Genomic DNA, 19,802 nt, shown 5'->3' on the forward strand with positions numbered 1-19,802 from the left:
GACGAACCATGAGAGATGATGGACTCTGAAAAACAAACTGAGGGTTCTAGAGGGGAGGGGGGTGGGAGGATGGGTTAGCCTGGTGATGGGTATTGAGGAGGGCACGTTCTGCATGGAGCCCTGGGTGTTATGCACAAACAATGAGTCATGGAACACTACATCTAAAACTAATGATGTCGGGGCGCCTGGGTGGCTCAGTCGGTTAAGCGTCTGCCTTCGGCTCAGGTCATGATCACAGGGTCCTGGGATCGAGCCCCGCATCGGGCTCCCTGCTCCACGGGAAGCCTGCTTCTCCCTCTCCCACTCCCCCTGCTTGTGTTCCCTCTCTCGCTGTGTCTCTCTCTGTCAAATAAATAAATAAAATCTTAAAAAAATAAAAAAATAAAAAAATAAAACTAATGATGTAATGTATGGGGATTAACATAACAATAAAAAAATTTTAAAAAAAAAGAAATAAAGAGAAAAAATTAAACAATGATGGGATAACAAGTGTTGAAAGTTCACGTAAGAAAAAAGGACAATTATAAATGACAGAGTATGAATCACTTAAGCCTTGAAAATCCTGTTCCTGTGCAACTGACAATAATAAGCTTGAGAAAAAGTAATAGGAAAAAAACAGAAAAAAATTGTTTGATTGGCTCAAGATCAATATCAATTAATTTAGGAAGCATATAGAAATTTGAGAATATAAAGCCTGAAAGAGGAAGTAGTCCTTCTGGTCAACCTACCATCAGAAGTCTTACACTATTCCTCAGGCTGAAGACCCACACAAGTCTGCAATCTTCAAAATGAGTGTCAAAGCAGCAAGAGAGGATGCTGCAGTTGCTGAAGCCCTCCCTAAACACTTCCAGAGACCACCAAGGAGAGAAGTCACCTGCCTCAATAGATGTGCAATGTAGAATAATCTGAGTTGAGAATGATGCCCAATAATATACAAATAAGCAAAGTAGAGTAGGGTTAGTTTTAAAAACTTGATGGAACACTCATCTTCAAATTTTATGGAAATGGCTATAGGGATTGCCTGTAAGGTTGAACTCCTCTTGATGACTTTGGTCTTATAAAGAAAACATTCATCAAAAAGTACTCTTAGGGTACCTCACTCCTCTTTTAGAGGAAAGTCACAGTGATAAAATAGCCAGCAATAAAAAATAAAATAAAAGTTCAACTTAAACATTTTTAGCCTTAAAAAAAAACAACACAGTAAATTGTTGGGGATCTGTGGCCTTAACTTTCATGTTAATTACTGTTGAAGAGCACTTTGGAAGCTCTACAACATGCAAGAATTTAAGAAATGTGGATGTCATTAACCAGCTACTCAGCACCCATCCTTAGTTGCAACTTGGTCAGTTCCCTCCTCCTATGTGAATAGAATAACACCCTTAAAGTCATAGTTTAAAAAAGACATACAAAACCCAGCCACACAAAAGGTAAAATTTTATTTTATTTTTTTTTTAATTACAAGCAGTATGAGGATACACATAGGAAACAAGTGACCTCTCCAGTTGTGATTCAGGAGAAAGCCAAGAACCTCTCCAAATAGTTCTACAATATGAAGATTCAAGAATGTATCAGGGGGAAAAAACACTCATAAACTGGATTAGGATGTTTCCTTCACTAACACCAGTGGCTTAAAGAAATTTCTTTTGATGTGATTAAGAATAGTAATGGAATTGAATCTTAGATATAAACAAATCTGCGTATTGATACTAGACAGAGATGGCTTCTTAATCCCAAAACACTTACTTAACTCATCTGATTCATGTAACTCATTTGTTTCCCTTTAGCCAGACAAGGGCATTTTCTTAATAACTATATGAAAAAAGTGGATTGTTCCACTTTAGTTGGCTCTAACTTAAAAACCTATGAAGTTTAATGTAAAAGAAATTTGCCATAAACCAGTATACAAACTAAAGGTTTTCAAAACAAAAGTTATTTCTCATTTCTTTACTAAAAAATCCTTGCCCATCCAACATTGTATAGTTTTAAAACATACTTCCAGTTTAAATAGCACAGTTATTGAAATGCAGTATATCTGGACTCAGAATACATCAGAGCATTATACACAGTGAGTGCAATGGAAGAGGATAATTACCTTTGGGATTGCAACTATTTTGATGCTACCTAAGTCAGGCAAGAACACTGCTGTTACAGCTACATACTGTGGCTATTGCTAGAAATTCTGTCTGCATTTAGCAACTGGGAATATGAAAACAAACATCGTTCCAACTAAAACAATAGTCAAAGTAACCTTTTCAATTGAATTGTTTCTTGCAATAATGAAATTGTAGTACATGCCCCTTGGTTTATTTGCAATCATTTCAGCGTGCATTTTTCTCACTGAAGCCACTTTACACATCTTTAATAGAAATATTTTTTTTTCTTTTTTTTAATCAGACTACTTGGCAGTCTTCACAGTTCCCTGGGCCCTTTTATTTATCTTGAATGCTGTATCTATAATTGACACAAGAAAGCAGAAGCTAAGAGAGTATTACTAAGAAGACCAGAAGGTGAAGGGATCTCATGGATTCAGGTGCAGTAGTCTCTCGAGTGTGATGCTCCTTTGGTCCACTGGCTACACCTGACTGGAACACTCTGGACGATTATCAAAATTCATAGTGATATCCTTATGTTTCTAGGCCAACCTTTCACAAAGACTTGGGTGGTGAGCTTAACAGCAAACCTGGCTTAGTTTTGCTGGCACTTGCTATTTTGAGAAAATACTCAAAGGTCCTTCCTGTCATAAAACACTGGATAGAGGAAAGCTAGGAAAAGTCCAACTTTAATTTCATGAATTTGCACTTGCAAAAACACATATCTTCACCAAAATTAAGAAGACTTGAGAATTTGGCTCCAAGCAAAATTCCACTCCTGAGACAGCAGGATTGAATGCAGATTTCTGCTGTGGGCAAAACCTCACTATTATTTCTAGACAATAGGGCTTTCTGTAGTGAAAATGGTGGCGCTCTGCACATAGAATGGCCACGAGCCAGTTCCCAGTTTTCTCCAGTGGATTTGCCAGATTGGCTAAGGGAGAGAATATTTTCACACAGACTGGTAATATGTCTGATGAAGCTTGGGGAAAATTAATCCAGTTAACCTTTTTTTTTTTTTTTTAAGAGGATCTGAAAGTTCAGAGAAAATATATTAAATCACTTCCAAGGGGTACAGTAGAGACCCAACTTTATAATCTGCAGGGGAACCACCCTCAAGTAAGCTCTGCATTTGTTTAATGCCTTCAGGGTGATATAGATCAGTGCTTCTCTCACGTTATTGCTCATACGAATCACCTGAGGATCTTATTTAACTGCACATTCTAATTCTGGGGGTTGGGAGTGGGACCTGAGAGCCCCCATTTTAACCAGTTCCACATGATATTGAGGCTGTTGATCTGCCCACCACACTTTGAATAACAAGGATTTCGATGAGCATATGATAATTCACCTAAGCAACTGGTTCACAAATACTCAATACACTTAATTAGTTAAAAAGTATAATTGACTGAAGAATAATGTGAATGAAAAGGTACTTATGTACCTAACACAACTCAACAATAAAAAGGAGTAAACTATTGATTAACACAAGTTGACTGGATCTCTGGGACTTAAACTGAGTGAAAAAAAAAAAATCCTAAAATGTTACATACTATGGTTCCATTTATATAAAATTTTGATAACAAAATTTTAGCATATAAATTAGTGGTTTTCAGAGATTAAGGATGAGGGTGGGAGAATGGGAGGAAGGTAGGTGTGATTATATGCAGGTTTTGAATTAGAAGCTAAACGTATACAGATGAAGAAGGAGAGCAGTCTAATATAATGTCCCAGCCTTATAGATGACAAAAGTATAGTTCAGACTCTTGCCCCTGTTAAACAGCTGAATTCTCCCTGAGTAATACAGTTAACTTAATTTCTAATTCACTTTCCTTTCTACCAGTTAATACAATGATTTATTGCAATGCAAATCATTTTCAAATTTCAAATTTTACAAAATTTAAGACAGATGAAAATGTACTCATCTGAAATGTACATCAACTCTCTAAGGCTAGCAAATATTTTAAATTTATAAAGGCATACCCTAACCAAGAAAAAATTAGGTTTATAATCCCACATGAAATCCTCCTTAGAGGGTGCCTGGGTGGCTCAGCTGGTTGGGCGACTGCCTTCGGCTCAGGTCATGATCCTGGAGTCCCAGGATCGAGTCCCACATCGGGCTCCCTGCTCAGCAGGGAGTCTGCTTCTCCCTCTGACTCTCCCTCCTCTCATGTGCTCTCTCTCTCATTCTCTCTCTCAAATAAATAAATAAAATCTTAAAAAAAAAATCCTCCTTAGATAATTATGTCAACTAACAATCACTGTCTCCCATGATCTCTTACAAGGGAGTGTTGTGATAAATTTCCCATCTTAAATCCATCTCTAAACTGTAACAAGGATCAATATGGCAGACTGTATTGGCTGCTTACACCACAAACATTTCCCTTCCTCCTTTTAGCAATACCTCAGTCTGTTCTGGCAGCTCATGTCCATATCCAGATTAATCCAGGCAAGACAACCTTGTGCTGAAGTTTCCATCTACCTATCCAAATCCTACTTCCTCACACTGTTCCCTCCCCCCACAAGGTTGATCTCTATGGACAATATTGATGGACTCCTTTGTCATCTGGCTTTGAGTTGGATTTAGCCAATGAGCTAGCTGTGGTCAAAGGGAAATGAGTAAGGCTGGGGTATTTCCTTTTCCAGTTCCTTCCTCATGAAGTCACTGTGCACCAACTACATCATGTGACCAAAGACTATAACTCCAATCAGTTGTTCCTCTCCACACAACTCTCTTTGTCTCCAGTTTCAGTAGCCACTTCCTCCATGTGTCACTTTAGGGCAAGGTGAGAATGTAACCCTCTCCTCTTAATAGCATTCACTTAACAGTGAAAGCACTATCTCTGTGGTTTCTCATCTCTTCAATTATCACTTTGTAAAGAGTTCTTTAAATTATCCAATTTGAGTATGCTTTTTCCTGACTGATACATAGGGGTTTTTCTGTTTGTTTTTTCCTTACCAGATGTTCATATTCTCAGCTTCCTTTCCAGTTGGGAGTGGTTAGGTGATCTGATTCTCTACAATGAAATATAAGGGGACATCAGATAAAGAATTTGGGGAATGGCTTTACTCCCTGACAAAAGACATAGCAGCTTGGGAATAGCAGCTTACCCCTTTCTCTCCCTTATTAATTTAGCTATTTGGGGTAAGTACATGATATATGGAGTGACCAATCTGTGACCATGAAATATCAACCTGAGGATAAAAGCCAGCACACACAGGAAGGTGAATGGGGAGAATGATATCAATAGTTTAGGCTTTGAAGACAGTACTGCCTTATACTGACTGCATTTAGATTTCTTGTAAGGCATGCAGTATGCGCCCTTAAGGTTTAAACTTTTATTAATCAGATTTTCTTTGTGTGCAACCAAATCATTCCTAACTGATGGGGTAATCGATCTTTATTGCAAATATGACCTTGCCATTTCCCTGCTTAACATATTCTAGTGGTCATCATCATCCACAGAATAACCTCCCAGCATAGTGTGCAATATCCTCAGGCTTTTATCCTTGACAGCTTCTCTACCTTGGCATGTTGCCCTTTACCTGGTACACTGTTAATTCCAATCTCCTGTGGTTCCTCACAGCGTGGCATTTCTAGCCTCTGTGTCTTTGTTTGTGTTGAGTCTCCTTCCAGAAACATCTTTCCTACCTTCTTTCTCTACTTTATTCATCTTCCAAGAATACAGTGAGCAAAATAGGTCAGTATTTGTTATTGAGTACCAAAATCTACTCAGGATTATTCAACAAGGGAGAGTGACAGAAACAACTTTGGGTCGTTCACAGAAAGCTGTGAGACTAAGCTTAGAAAACAAGCAGGAAGAAGAGAAACTAACAGCTGGAGACAGAACAAAACTCTGGTGAAAAATGAGTCCAGCAAGCCCTGCTGCAGACTTTCTAAGGAACGGGCACCTCTGCTTACTCAACAGCCAGCTATGGACAATGGAAAACTCAGTGTTGCCATGACTGCCTTCTAATACCAGAATGAAGATTTCATGATCTAAGCTTCTTTGCCTCACCAACTTCCAGTACAAATCTAGGGAAGGTGCATTTGATTGGCTGAGCCTAAGTCAACTGCTGATTCCCTAACCAAGAAAGTCTCTAGTAACTGTACTTGCTTTGGAGGGAGGTCTCAAATTAAAACTACCTATCAAAAAATTTACCTCCTATGAGAAAAAGGTTCAGATGATGGGTTACCAAAAATAATTATACACATCCAGTATAATTTCAATAAAATGTGCTAAATGCAATAGTAGCTATACAAATTCAGTCAAAATACAGAATAAGTAGTTACCGCCAAACCAAGCCTGTACAGAGAAATAGTGAGAAATATTTTCTGTTTTCTAATAAGCTGCATAAAAAATACACAGAAATAGTTAAAATTAATTTTAACATACTTAACCTAACACATTAAAATACTGTTTTGACATTCAATCAATATGAAGTTATTAATGAGATATTCTTACATTAGTTTTCAGTATTAAGTCTTTGGAATTTGGTGTGTACTTTGCTCTTTCAGCACATCCCAAAATGGTTATTAACCAATTTCAAGTGCTCAGTAGCTACATGTGGCTAGCTGCTATTATGTTGGGTAGCATATATCTACATAAATACAGCAATTAGGAGAGGAACAGTGACATGGATCATCTGCCCAGTGAGTAACTGTGAATTATATGTATTTGACTTCAGAATGCCAAGCAGACCTTGCTAATTATTGTTTTGCCCTGGCTTAGAAAGCCATCTAACATGATTTACTTAGCACTCTGAGCTATGAGAGATAAAGAAGACATATAAGGTCAGGGTAACTGAGATGGGGAGCAAGAGCAGGGTTTCTGGAAGTTTTGTCATTTAAATTGCTAAGTTTCAGGTACCTTGTGACAACTGACCAGTGTGGTCAGAATGCTAAGTTTAAGTTTTGAAGCTGTTTGCATTTAGGTTGAGGCCAAGGGGAGCGAATGAAACCTAATAAGGAAAGAGTGTAGAGATATAAAAAAAAAAAAGGTCAATGATGAGTCCCTAGGGCATGTCAACATTAAAATTAGAGAACAAGAGGACTGAGAATAGTGTTCATAATGGTAAAAGAACCAAGAATAACTAGGTTCTCAGAAGCCAAGAGTCTCAATTGCAAAATGATTTTCTTCTTGGGAAGCTGACTGAATTTGGAGTCATTTCCCAATGTATGTACATAGGTTCCACTAAAAATTCACTATTAAAAAATAACTTGAATTTTGCTCTTACAATAACCTTATTTGCTCTTGGTTAACACTCATTTCCGTTTCACACAGAATCTCTTCTCAACCCGTCATGTCCCTTTAGGCTCCCACCTACTGCTTCCCTCCTGCCCAATCACTCCATGATCCTGCCTCCCTCTTCGAAGAAAAGATAAAAACCTTCAGGCTGGAACCCTGCTCTTCAACATCTTCCCTTCCACAAATTATTTCAACCCATATTCATCCTTCCTTTATTGGAGTTTGGAAATGCCTAATAAATAACACCACTGTTCTCCCACTGCCCAGACTCCACTACAGTTTGGAGCTAATTGAAATATACATACAGAAGGCAGGTAGAGTACAAAAATCATTTCAATTAGTGCTTACACTGTTAGGGAATATGGCTTAGGATTGTGGCCAATTGGGCTTGAAGTGCCCATCTAACTATCATACTATCTTTTTCATTTGTAGTCAAGTTTCTAAAAACCATCTCCACTTTCTCAACCCATACAATTCTCAATCCAAGGCAATGTGGCTTCTGATCCACTTATTCTGGTAACAGTCTTCTTACAGATGTTCTCAATTCCCTCCCCATTGCTCAACCCCAGGGAGACCTGCCAGTCCTTATCGCATTTGACTATTGAAGGTTTCACACTATTGGCCACTGCTTCCTTTGTGCAACTCCCTTCTAGTTTTTTTCTTCAAATTCTCTTGGCTGCTCTTCTTCAGCTTCATTGGGCTCCTCTTTGTTTAGCTATCTGGTAAATATTTGCATTTCTGGGGCATTCATCTTCTGCTCTCTTCTATTTTATTCACTCCTTTCTCCACATACTCTCCCTGAGTCATCCTATCTAACCCTGAGATTTCAGTCACTATGCGTTACCTTGTCTCCCGGGCTTTAGTATTGCCTGTTCTGAATACATTCTTCATAGTGACCTTTCTGCAAACCAGTTGTGATCTTGCCTACAATTTTTCTTTGGCTCCTCCTGCAAACACATCCTACTCCTCATATTTTCTTGTGGCAGAATGGAAACCAGTGTAACACTTCTGGCTAATCTCTGCCCCCTCTTTCACTACAAGAGAGAAAGGGTGATTCACTTATCTCTCTGCTGAATTTTGACAAAGAAGCTGGTCAGCTTCTTTGAGTCAGCACCTTTGGAATCCTCTCGTGACTTTGGTGAGGATGCATTCTGAGCTGCTACCCTGCCATGCAGGAAGGCCTGACTCTGTGCGAGAGGGCAGTTTGGGAGGAAGTTTGGTGTAGGACAGTGTTTAAGACACAAATCGAAGTTGTGTTTTGCAGACTAGCTTTTGTCAGTAACAAAGATAACAATTTCATTGCCATTTTCCTGACTCCTCTTAATAGGTTGATTGCTTTGATAGGGAAGTCAAAGTTCTATCTACAGGAAACAAAAACAAAGGGAGAACATTTAGGGAAATTCTTATTTCCCATTCCTTGGGTTTCCAGACTTTCTCCACATCCTTATTCTTCAGGGAAGGAAGATGGATTCACTTTTTTAGTAGGTAAGTTTGGTAGGAGAGACTGGACACAGATGGCATTGCCCCTTCTGGGACTTTAGTTTCCACCCACCTGCAGAAAAGGAACCTCTGGCCTGCTAATTCCCAGGCAGAAAGAGGCTGGTCCCTGTGGAAATACACTGCAATTTGGGGCATAAGTTTACATCAGTAGAGTGTTAGCAAATCCATTTAGCCACAGAAGTAACTTTAAAAAAAAAAAAATGTTTCTCAATAAGAAGACTGATATTTTGGTATCTATCTGATTCCTGTATATGTCTTTCAGTTGGTTCCAAATTCAGCCAGAAAAGGAAGGTTACTTATTGGATTCTTTCAAATAACTGAAATTTCTCATACATTTACATTTCTTAACATGAAGGATGAGATCATCTTCTCTTCCCTCCATGATCTATGACATAGGCTAATAAATAATTCAACAAACACTTGCTGGGCACCTACTAATTTACCACTATGCCTGGCTTTAGAGACAGAAAATAAATGAGAGGTGATCCATGCCTTCCAAAAGTTCCTAGCTCTGTAGTATAAGTTTGTATTTCCAACTACATGTTTGGGGTATGGTTCCATAATGCATTTTTTAAAAAGAAGACTGAAGCTATAAAAGAAAACCCATCAAAAGCATGACTCATGTTATTATGATCATTGCCATGGCACTAACTTGATAAGGAGGGTTATCCTTATCCTTATCCTTGATAAGCAAGGGCTCGGGTAAACTCCAAAGTTATAGGGCCAGGAAGAGGTGAATAAAGGAAGCAGAGAAAATGAGAATAAGATCTCTTTGGTAGAGCACATCATAATCTAGTTAACACCAGAAATAAGATGATAAAAATGCATAGCCACTTGCAAGTGAGTGCTGATGAGGAGCATATAAACATTCATCTTCAGTACAGGCTCGTAATATAATCAACAGAATCACAGCAAGCTTATAGACTGACAAGATGAGACCATCTTGATTATTTTAGCCATTGCTCAGGACATTTTATAGGCCACAGAGAGATATGTGTCCTCATTTTGCACAGAAAAAGACATGGACAGACTGGAAAAATTATCATATGAAACAAGTATGTGCTGGTAATTTCACCTCAAATTTTATCCTGCTATTAAAACTTGGTCTCAAATAAAATGGTGCTTCTAAGATCTAAGAGATCCTAATGTTGTTTACTTAAAATAGTGTGAAACAGTGGACATGACATGGCTCAAACCTATCTTTGGGCTTCAAAACCAAAGACACTTTAAAGAAAATTCACAGGACCCTGGGAAACATGAACAAGGACTATCGCATTAATTTAGAGAGTTAATTCTTTTCATTCTCTTTGTACCTCATTTTCACAAATTGTAACTTCACTCATGTAAAAAAATAGTAATCAAAACAGGTGATATGATTTTTTTCTATGTTTTAAATTTTAAAAGTCCCATCTGTCACTAATTACACATTTATTTCATTATGCAGCACTATGAAAATAATTACTTGAGGTTTTTTGTTGACAATTTAGGGTTTAAAGTAAATACTAATTATTTTTGTTATAACTGTGTATTAAATAATTCACTGCTAGACATTTTTTGGGCTTCAAATAATTTTATTAGAACCACATAAGACAGCAATTACATAATTAGTGACACATCTGCCAATCTTTTAAGTCCATGTTATAAAATTTGAAGACATTTTTTTTCTTTTTATTTGTCCTTTTTTAGAAGCACAGACAGATACCTCGTGTGCACATTCCAGCATTTTATAATGATGTATGTGGCCTGTCCAGCCAGCTGGTCCACTCAGTCACTCTATCAAAGTAGCAATGATTCTAAGTAATTAACTAACTCTCACAACTATCATGGCCTTGACTTGAAAAAAAAAAAAAACTATCTAGATAACTGCAGTGATTTCTACTTTAAGTAAATTCTTTAAGAAATTAAAATATCTTTCACAAACTCCAACCAGAAGTTGCTGTGAGTTCCATTTGGAACTTGTGCTAATAATATTTTCTGGAATAATAACAACAGGTTTGGATTTAATTAAATATGTTGCTCACTGAAGCATCTGTTTTAAACATTAATGAATGGCAGCTCCTATGGGATATCCAAATGGAAGTGTTTTCACTCCATAACACTATCCTAAAGTGTGTTTTGGAATTTTCAAATAATTAGTTGGTCTTTGTTTTGAGAGACTTATCCAGAATAAAAAAGCAACCCTTTCCTCAAATCATATTGATAGATGGAAGCCATTTAGGGAGAGACAATCAATCATAAAAGCAGTCTCTGAAAAGCTGTTATGCAATCTACAGCATTAAGAGTCAAGTTTTTCTTCATGTTCACACATAACTCCCATTATCATTCATGAGAGTTATTCCCTTATCATAAAAAGAACACATCCCTTCCCAATTAGACTAAGCTGCTTTGGGAAGAAAGCCATTAAAAATAGCAGACATGAAGCTCCAAAGACTACAACTAACCTTGCAAGAATTGGAAGCCACTTTTGAAATAACTATTATTAGCTTGGTTTGATTGGAAACATTATATGAATAGAAAATTTCTGAATTCATGGTTATTCACCACTGAAAGGAAATCATATGAGTAAGACTTGTTTATAAAATGGCATTATTAAAAATAAGTTGCTAGACCAAGTTTCATAGAGACAGTGATTAAGTATTTCTTATCAACCAATGTTTCTTCCCTACATAGACTAGGACCAGGCATAATAGGTACATACAGATATTTGTTGAATGAATGACTGAATAAGACTAATTTATTCTGTTCAATTCAGCAAGCATTTGTTGAAACTCTACTTGATGCTAGATCCCACTAAGGACTAGGGATACAAAGATTTCATTTACTGAATATGTATAAAATATAGGAAGAAAGAAAGAGAGAGATTCTTCTGTCAAAGGGTACACAATCTCCCAGATGAAATGAAGATATACTTTTGTTAAAATGTTGTCCAATGAAAGATAAAGGAATGCACAGGGTGGTATAGGAACAAAGCACTTATGTGAGGTTATGGGAGGTATGGTAAGGTTTTGCTAAACTTTATATTACTGAGACAATTTTAATTAGCAGATAATATAAAATATTCTTAAATATAATCATAAGAATTAACACCTTGGTTTTGGAAAATACATTTTCAAAAGAATGAATGGAGCCTTTGACTACACAATTGGCCAACAAAAAAACTACTAGATTATTATGAACTCTTTGGGAGCATGATAGGTTGACACTTTGGAGACAGAATAAAGAATGGTTACGCTAGAATGCTTAACTGAGGAAAGCCAACAATGGTTATGTACAGATTTCCTTAGACTTGGGAAATGTTTATGATTTATAGCATGTCCTCACAGAAAAGACAATGATGTGTCAAATTTGATTTCAGAGCTTTCAAAGCATTGGATGCTGGCCTGATGTTCACAGTTTCAGCCAATGGCAGGATAAGCCATGCTAGAAACTCTGGGCAAGTAGACATTTAGTAAGGTATCATGTATTGAGCTCTGACAGATTCTCACAGGGGAGACTCAGGGGATTGCCTCTAAACCAGTCTAAGGACCTCACACACTGCTAGGTTCACAGTGAGAAAGTGGCCCAGAGGGTTCATTGAAGCAAAGACTCATGTGTACCTAATCTTAGTTTCATCATCCATAAAATGAGAGAGTTGCATTTAATTATCTGTGAGGTCACTACGTCTTCGTTGCTTCCCTTTCTTCTCCTGAAAAGTTCAAGTGTCAACAAGGGTTCACTGAGTCTACTTCCTAATGTCTCCATGGTTCTTCTTCTTTTTCTTCCTATCATCCTGAACACTGAGGCATGCCTTCAGGCCAGATACTGTTATCCTATTAATCTTTGTATCTCTGCGTCTAATAACAGATTCTGGTACATACTAAATGCTCAATGAGAACTGACTGAATGAAGGAAGAAACTGGGTAACATCTAATAACAAAGAAATTGCATGGGTTTCTTTGAGTGATTCCAAAGCAATGTAAGATACTATCTTCCATCTCCAAGGACCGATCATCTACTCTCCTCAGGAGATAAGGCCTTTTCACATGTAGCAGTAAAGAATATAAACTTGTCATTTAATCCTCGTAAGAACTATGATGCCATAAAAACAATAATAGCACCTGGCATTTATTGAGGGCTTATCATATGCCCAGAATATTAATTGGATTATTTCATTTAATCCTCACAAATATGATGTAGATATTAAACCATCTCCATTCTATAAATGCAGAAATGTGGACCTAGAGTAGTTAAGCGACTTGTCCTAAGTCTCACAGCTGTGCCAAGATTTGAATACAGGGTGTTTTGTTTCAGAACCCATACTTTTAACCCTCTGTAATTAAAAAAAAAAAAAGAGGGTCTATTTTGCTCTAAGTGTTAAACACACACATGCACACACAAAGTCCCTACTGGATAAACTCCCTCAGTGGGCATGTTTTGTAACTCATGGCACTTCCCCATCTGCCAAGGTTATTACACCAGCAGTACATGCCTGATCCAAGAGCAGCCAATATTGTTTGGCCAGCAACTACTGAAATTGCCTGGTACCAGATCTCTGATCCCTAGGGCCAATATCGACCAATTAAATCAATAAAATTCTCTCATTTGGTGATAGACATATGAACAGAGATAGAACTACTGGTAGGGAAGGGTAAAAATTGAGAACACACCGATAAAAGCAGACAGCAAAGGCCTGTAGCCAATAAGATCAGTGTGTAAGTAGGGGAAAGTGTGAGGTAGCTGGTTGGCACTGGGATTAGAATTGGAAAGCCACAGAGAGAAAAGCAGAAACACAGAAAGGTTGATTCACATTATCGAAAAACTGCAAGAGGAAGTATCAACAAAATCCTCTTAGGGTAAAAGCTATAGATAAACCAAAACCTAGAAGGCTGGATCTCAAAGGATGTTTTAGTCATTGAAGAAATTGTTCCACGTTCAAGCCCCAGGGAGACTGGTCTTCCTGTGAGGCTGGACCATACCATTGTTCTTGGGTTTCTAGAATGCTTGGATATATGGTTTAGATGCCTGTAGTCTTATTATTACCTGCATTAATTTCCTATTGCTACTGTAACAAATTACTGCCAACTTAGTGGCTTAACACAACCTAAATTTATTATCTTACGGTCCTGGAGGTCAAAAGTCCAAAATGAGTCTCAGTGGAGTAAAACCAAGGTGTCAGCAGAGCTGTGTTCCTTCCATAAGCTCTAGGGAAAAATTTGTTTCGTTGACATCTTGAGCTTCTAGAGACAGCATCCATTCCTTGGCTTATGGCTCTTTCCTACTTCTTCAAAGCCAGCAGTGTAGCATCTTCAAGTCTCTCTCTGACTTTGACACTGACTCTCCTGACTTGCTGGTTTCTTATAAGGATGCTGTGAGTCCATTGAGCCCATGCAGAAAATTCAGAGCCACCCCTGCAACTCAAGGTCAACTAATTAGCAACCTTACTCCAGTTAACTATTCTTTAATTGCCCTAGTTAAGGTAGCAGCCTTAATTTCCATTTGCCATGCAATATCACATGTCCAAAGTTTCTGCTGTTTAGGATGTGAACATCTAAGGAGGGGCCATTAATGTGCCTACATACTACCTATCTTAGAATAATCTTGATATCATTTAAGTACTTGAGACAACTTGAGTGAGTCTCTGCTTTCTGCAACCACAGCATGATATTTTGCCAGTTTGAGAAGGGCTTCTGTTGCAACTTAAAAAAGTCTTGCCTTAAAGGATTTCAACTCCACATAATAATTCATGCCATTCTACTACCTGGTTTGCTTTTTCTCCCTCCTGCCTATTCCTCTCTCACTCTTCTAATTCTCTATTGTGAAAATCCATCTCACTCAGGGCAAATACTATTATACAAGGCAGCATTAAATAGGTGGTAAATGAGGTCAGCAATAGAAGCACCATGCTAGGGAAGCACAGAGAAACTACTTCTACAGTATAGGATGATCTTGGGAGGTTTCACAAAGGAAGAGTGTGCTTTTAAGCTAGAAAATGCTGGTGGGCCATCCATAGGGAGAAGACTCATATCAGACAGGTAGTTAATGGTAGAGCCAGATATTTTACCCAGGTCTTCTGATTTCTACTCCATTGTTCTTCGTAAGTGTTTCTGTATCTGTGATGGTGTGGGTGTACTGAGTGGCTTCAGCACATATTTGTTGAATGAACAGAGTGAATAACAAACCAGAGGAATTAAATAAGTGGATGAGTGAATGAATAGAATATGGTGGAAGGCTCAAAGTAGATGTAAAATATGGATTAAAACAGGTTCACGCTAATAAAAAGTGAGTGAGAGATCTAGATTTGCAGATAATATTCTGCCATGAAATAAATGTCCTATATGTGGGCATTTTAATTAATCTCTTGAGTCATTGAAGAAATTGTTCCACTTTTATTTACAAAATGGGGTACTAATTTTATTGCATTATTCCACTATTATTGCATTATTTCAAGTACAAAATGATGCACTACAAGAAAATGCTTTTAAAGATGAAAAAAGATAAATAGGTTGGTAAGTAGGTGAGTAGATTATAGACAGGTAATAGGTTTTAGAATGTTTCATAATTATTAACATTGCTTGAATGATATTTTATATTTGTCCTTTATGACATTACAAGCACTTTCACATGTATTCCTTCAATTCTTTGTGATAAATAAAAACAAATCTGGAATCTAAGAAACATGAAAATATCATTAGTTACTGTCATGGAAATTGAGGCAGATTCACCAAGGAATATGAAGTATGTTTAAGAGGTAATTCTAAGATCTTTAAGAAATTTATCATTTATCATTTATAGAGTTTTTTAAATAGGATTTATTATTTTCAATTAAGATTTATTATTTGTTAACATTATGCCTACTCTGATATCACAATAAATGCCATTAGCAACATTTATTAAACACTTTCTAAATGCCAAGAGCAATGCTAACTTCTATATATTAATTAAGCCACATAATCTTTACAATAATCCTATGAAGTATGGGCTATTATTAGCATTTTATAGATGATCTGTAAGTGGCCAAATGAGTTGTGAATGAAAGACTCTACCACTAGAGTCCATGCTCCTAACCACACTTCAACTGAGATAAAATAATTATGGCCATTATTATCATCATTGTCATCATCATCATATCATCATCATCATTGTCACAAAAATAAGAATTGATTATAATTATATTGCCATTCCCTATACACATACTCTTTAATCTTCACAGGTACCTGCAAAAGTTATCATCCTATTTTATTATTGAGTAGAGGTTCAAAGAGTTTAAATTAATTGTCCAAAGTCTCACAGCCCACAATAGATTCAGGAGCAAACTCAGGCCTATCATTTCATCAGGTGAAGATGCTTCTCAATGTTCCACGTTGTTTTATTAGTTTCTGCAAATTTGTTTATTAGTTTTAGCAAAGAACAGAATGTCAAATCTGTTGGCTGGAGATCTGTCAATCTGGCTTTAGGACTCTATTCCAGTGGATTTCGAAATAATTACTTTCTGAATATTTCAGAACTGTACTCAAAATACTTAGTTAGAACTTTAAGTGACATGTTAAAATTAATTGTTGGTGAATAATCATAAAGCATAATGATGAGTGTTGATCTAATCAAAGGTTAGCCAAGATAATACTTTGACTTTATGTTCTAGTTTTTTTGTTGTTTTTTAGTAGCTGCAACATAGGATCCGTAACTGACATCAATCAAGTTTTCTTTATGTATTGAAATAGTTGGTGGTGGTAACTCCCTGCCCAGAATTAATATGAAAATCCTTCTGTGTTACAAAATAAATTTCTTTACTTTTCCATAAATTAGTTACTATGTTTATCTTCATGAACTCTAAAGTAAAATAATATAGGTGAGCAACACATTACCTTTTTCGTAGTTCGGTATCTGTAACAGCTTAATTAAAGGAGGATGGGTTGTGGTGTTAACCAAATTTGCATGTGAATCCTGCTCAGGCAAGTTATTTTATATGTCCCTAAAATGAGCACCATCAAGCTCACAGAATTACTGACATCACTGAAAAAAATAATGGATGCAAAATGCTCAGTATAGTACATGATGAGTGAGAGATAGCCTAATCACTAAAATCATTATATGTGGTGTGCCTGGGTGGCTCAGTCAGTTAATTGTCTGCCTTTGGCTCAGGTCAAGATCCCAGGGTCCTGGGATCAAGCCCCTGCATCGGGCTCCCTACTCAGTGGGGAGTCTGCTTCTCCCTCTGTCTCTCCCCCTCCCCCCGCTCATGCTCTGTCTTTCTCTATTATAAATAAATAAAACCGTTAAAAAAATAAAATCATTGTAAGTTCATTTCTTGATCTTTCTTTAGCTTTATTAAGTTATTCTCTACCTTCCCTAGTATTAAACTGTTCCTCCTTGTTCTTTGCATTTAATTAAATGGATATCACCATCCACCAGAATGTTTAAGCCAGAACCTAAATAGCCATTCTTTATAAACCCTCTCTATCACCTCCTTCTAGATATAATCCATTGCAAATCTTATAATTTATCTCCAAAATGTAACTGATTCCATTCACACATCTCCATCACCATCACTAATACTTTTTTATAAAACATTCAAAGTTTATAATATAATAATTACACAGTGTGCCTAATATATGCTATTTTTTTTCTAAATATTCAGAGGTCTGCGTGGTAATCTCTTAGAGTTCCAAGATAGTATTTCAAAATGCAAACTTCAAAAGATATATATATATATACATATATATGTAAAATTAAATCTCTGAATTAAATATCGTAAACATCAAACATTAGACAGATAAAATCTTAATTATAATATACCCTTTATTTCATCTCATTTAAATGTAACTATATAGTATATTATTTTTTTAAGTACTTGACCTTAAATAAAGCAAGAGTATTAGACTGAATTGTTTTCAGTAGCCAGGCCTTTTTTTGTCTTTAAGTGATCTATCAGAAATGCATTTAATTACTATAACATGGGCTATATGTATGTAAAGGTTCAAAATGATTTGTAGGTTTTAGAATGGAGGAATCCACAATCCTACAATCTAAAGAAACCAGCCCCAAATGATGATTCATCTTTGATCTCAATCCCCAGTTCTAAAATTTTCTTATTTTCAATAAAAAGGAGGGATTAGCTAAGGTAGCCATAGTTTTTACTGCTTTTCTTTGCTCCTGTACTCTCATATCTTGAGCTTATTTCTAGATACGAAAATGGATTTCAAATACTTTGAAACAACCATATGGAACTTGTGTGAACACAGATCTTACAAAAACAGCACTTTGGAACTTGTGACATTGGTCTTTCTGGAAGTTATAAGCCTAGAATAGCTAAGTGGTAAAGAAATGAGAAAAGTTCTGTAACTGGAACAAAGTGATATTATAATAGATTTTGGGAGAAGCTTTATTATATAGAACTCTTCCTAGTAATGGAAGAGTTATGGTTTCCCATCAAATTCTCCCACAAAAAACTTCAAAGAAGTCTTTGTTGATTTAGTAACAATACAGTCTTTATGTGGGATAATCTAGTACAACAAAAGCCTTAAACTAACTGAGTCACTGGAGTGTTTAAACTTCTAGAGGAGACAAAATTACACCTAATCTGGATCCTAAAAGTTGCTGACTGAAACATGGATGGGCAGCCTAAAGACTTGGACTGAGTTTGTTCGGACAGAATAAGTTAGTTTAGAAAACTGGTGGGAAATGATAGCAGGACAGAGAATAGGAAGAGGAATTGGAGAGAAAGAGTTACTCTAGAAGAGGTCTTGTGACAATATATGTGCATGTATGTATGTGTGTGTGTGAAGCTTAAGAGCCATTAAAAATCAGCATTATCACCAATGGCACTCAATTTAGGGTAAGGGACGAAGGGTTTTACAGTTATAAAAATTATTTGGGGGAGTTTTCCAAATGTTTCTATCTCTCAGAGATTAGGACATACCATCTGGGGAACATACCAGAATGCTGGTGAGGGGGGAGAGGGAAAAAGTAGGAAAAGGGGCATTTGTGAGTTCAGAAAATTCCGTAAGTGATTCTTATAACTTCTGATCGATAATTCTGGTAGATACTTTTATGAAGAGTCTCTAATAAATCTACAAATCAATCAAACAACCCAAAGCCTCTCAAACACTATACAAAGCTGAAAGATTTGATAATGAGACTCTGATTATATAATCTTACCACTTAGGAATAGCACACACTCCCAGTTTATGGGAGTGGTCCAGTTGTAAGTAAAGCAAATACAATGCATGATTTATATGAATACATCTGCGCTAAAGAATTTTTTAATTCAGCAATCACTTAGGCTGAGCCCTAGGAGAGAGTCCCACCCATTTTAGTAAGATTTGCGGATTTTTAGCTTCCTGATTTATAACCACAGATCCAATTAGCTAAAAGTGATGTTCACCTTTTCAGTCATTTACTTGTCAACATTGCAAGGCAAGTCCTAGTAATTAAATATTGTGCAAATGTCTCAGGCATCTAGGGCTGGTGGACCATTAATTCAACATTTATGAGCAGGAGATCAGTCCGACTACAACTGCGATAATGCAGGCAAGATGTGGTAAAGGCATGGGCAAAGCTGGTTAGTGAGGGGAAGGTGGTGGAAATACTTAAGTATTTTGAAAACAGAGACAACAGGATTTGCTGATGGTTCAGATGTGGCATGTAAGAAAAAATGTTGAGGATGACTCCAAAGAAATTGAAAAGATAAAAGAGCAGGTTTTAGGAATCCAGGTGGCTTAGGGGCTCAGTCTTAGACAAATTTATATTAAAATGTTTATTAGACATTAAAGTTAGAGATGTCAGGCAAACAGTTGGATACAAATATCTGTAGTGAAGGAGAGAGGTCTGGATTAGATACACTCATTTGCAAGTCATCAGATATAGGGTGGTATTTAAAGCCATAGAACTGGATAATGAAGATCTAATTCTGCTATGACAGCAAAAATCTACCACAACTCAACCTTTCTTCTGATTACAACTAAAAACTCTAGAGAAAATGCCACAA

General features: G+C 36.7%; 1 long non-coding RNA gene across 1 annotated transcript in view; it reads left to right on the forward strand.

The window, feature by feature from the left end:
• The window catches only part of LOC145721154 (uncharacterized), a 63,428-nt gene that overhangs the window by 1,797 nt on the left and 41,829 nt on the right, over window positions 1–19,802 (forward strand). Inside the window, exon 2 of the long non-coding RNA XR_014144619.1 lies at window positions 2,395–2,530. This is a non-coding gene — a long non-coding RNA (uncharacterized LOC145721154). The remainder of the gene's footprint in view (window positions 1–2,394; window positions 2,531–19,802) is intronic.

The sequence above is a fragment of the Leptonychotes weddellii genome, chromosome 4 (assembly GCF_054177405.1).
Source record: "Leptonychotes weddellii isolate Sample4059 chromosome 4, ASM5417740v2, whole genome shotgun sequence".
Classification (NCBI taxonomy): Eukaryota; Metazoa; Chordata; class Mammalia; order Carnivora; family Phocidae; genus Leptonychotes; species Leptonychotes weddellii.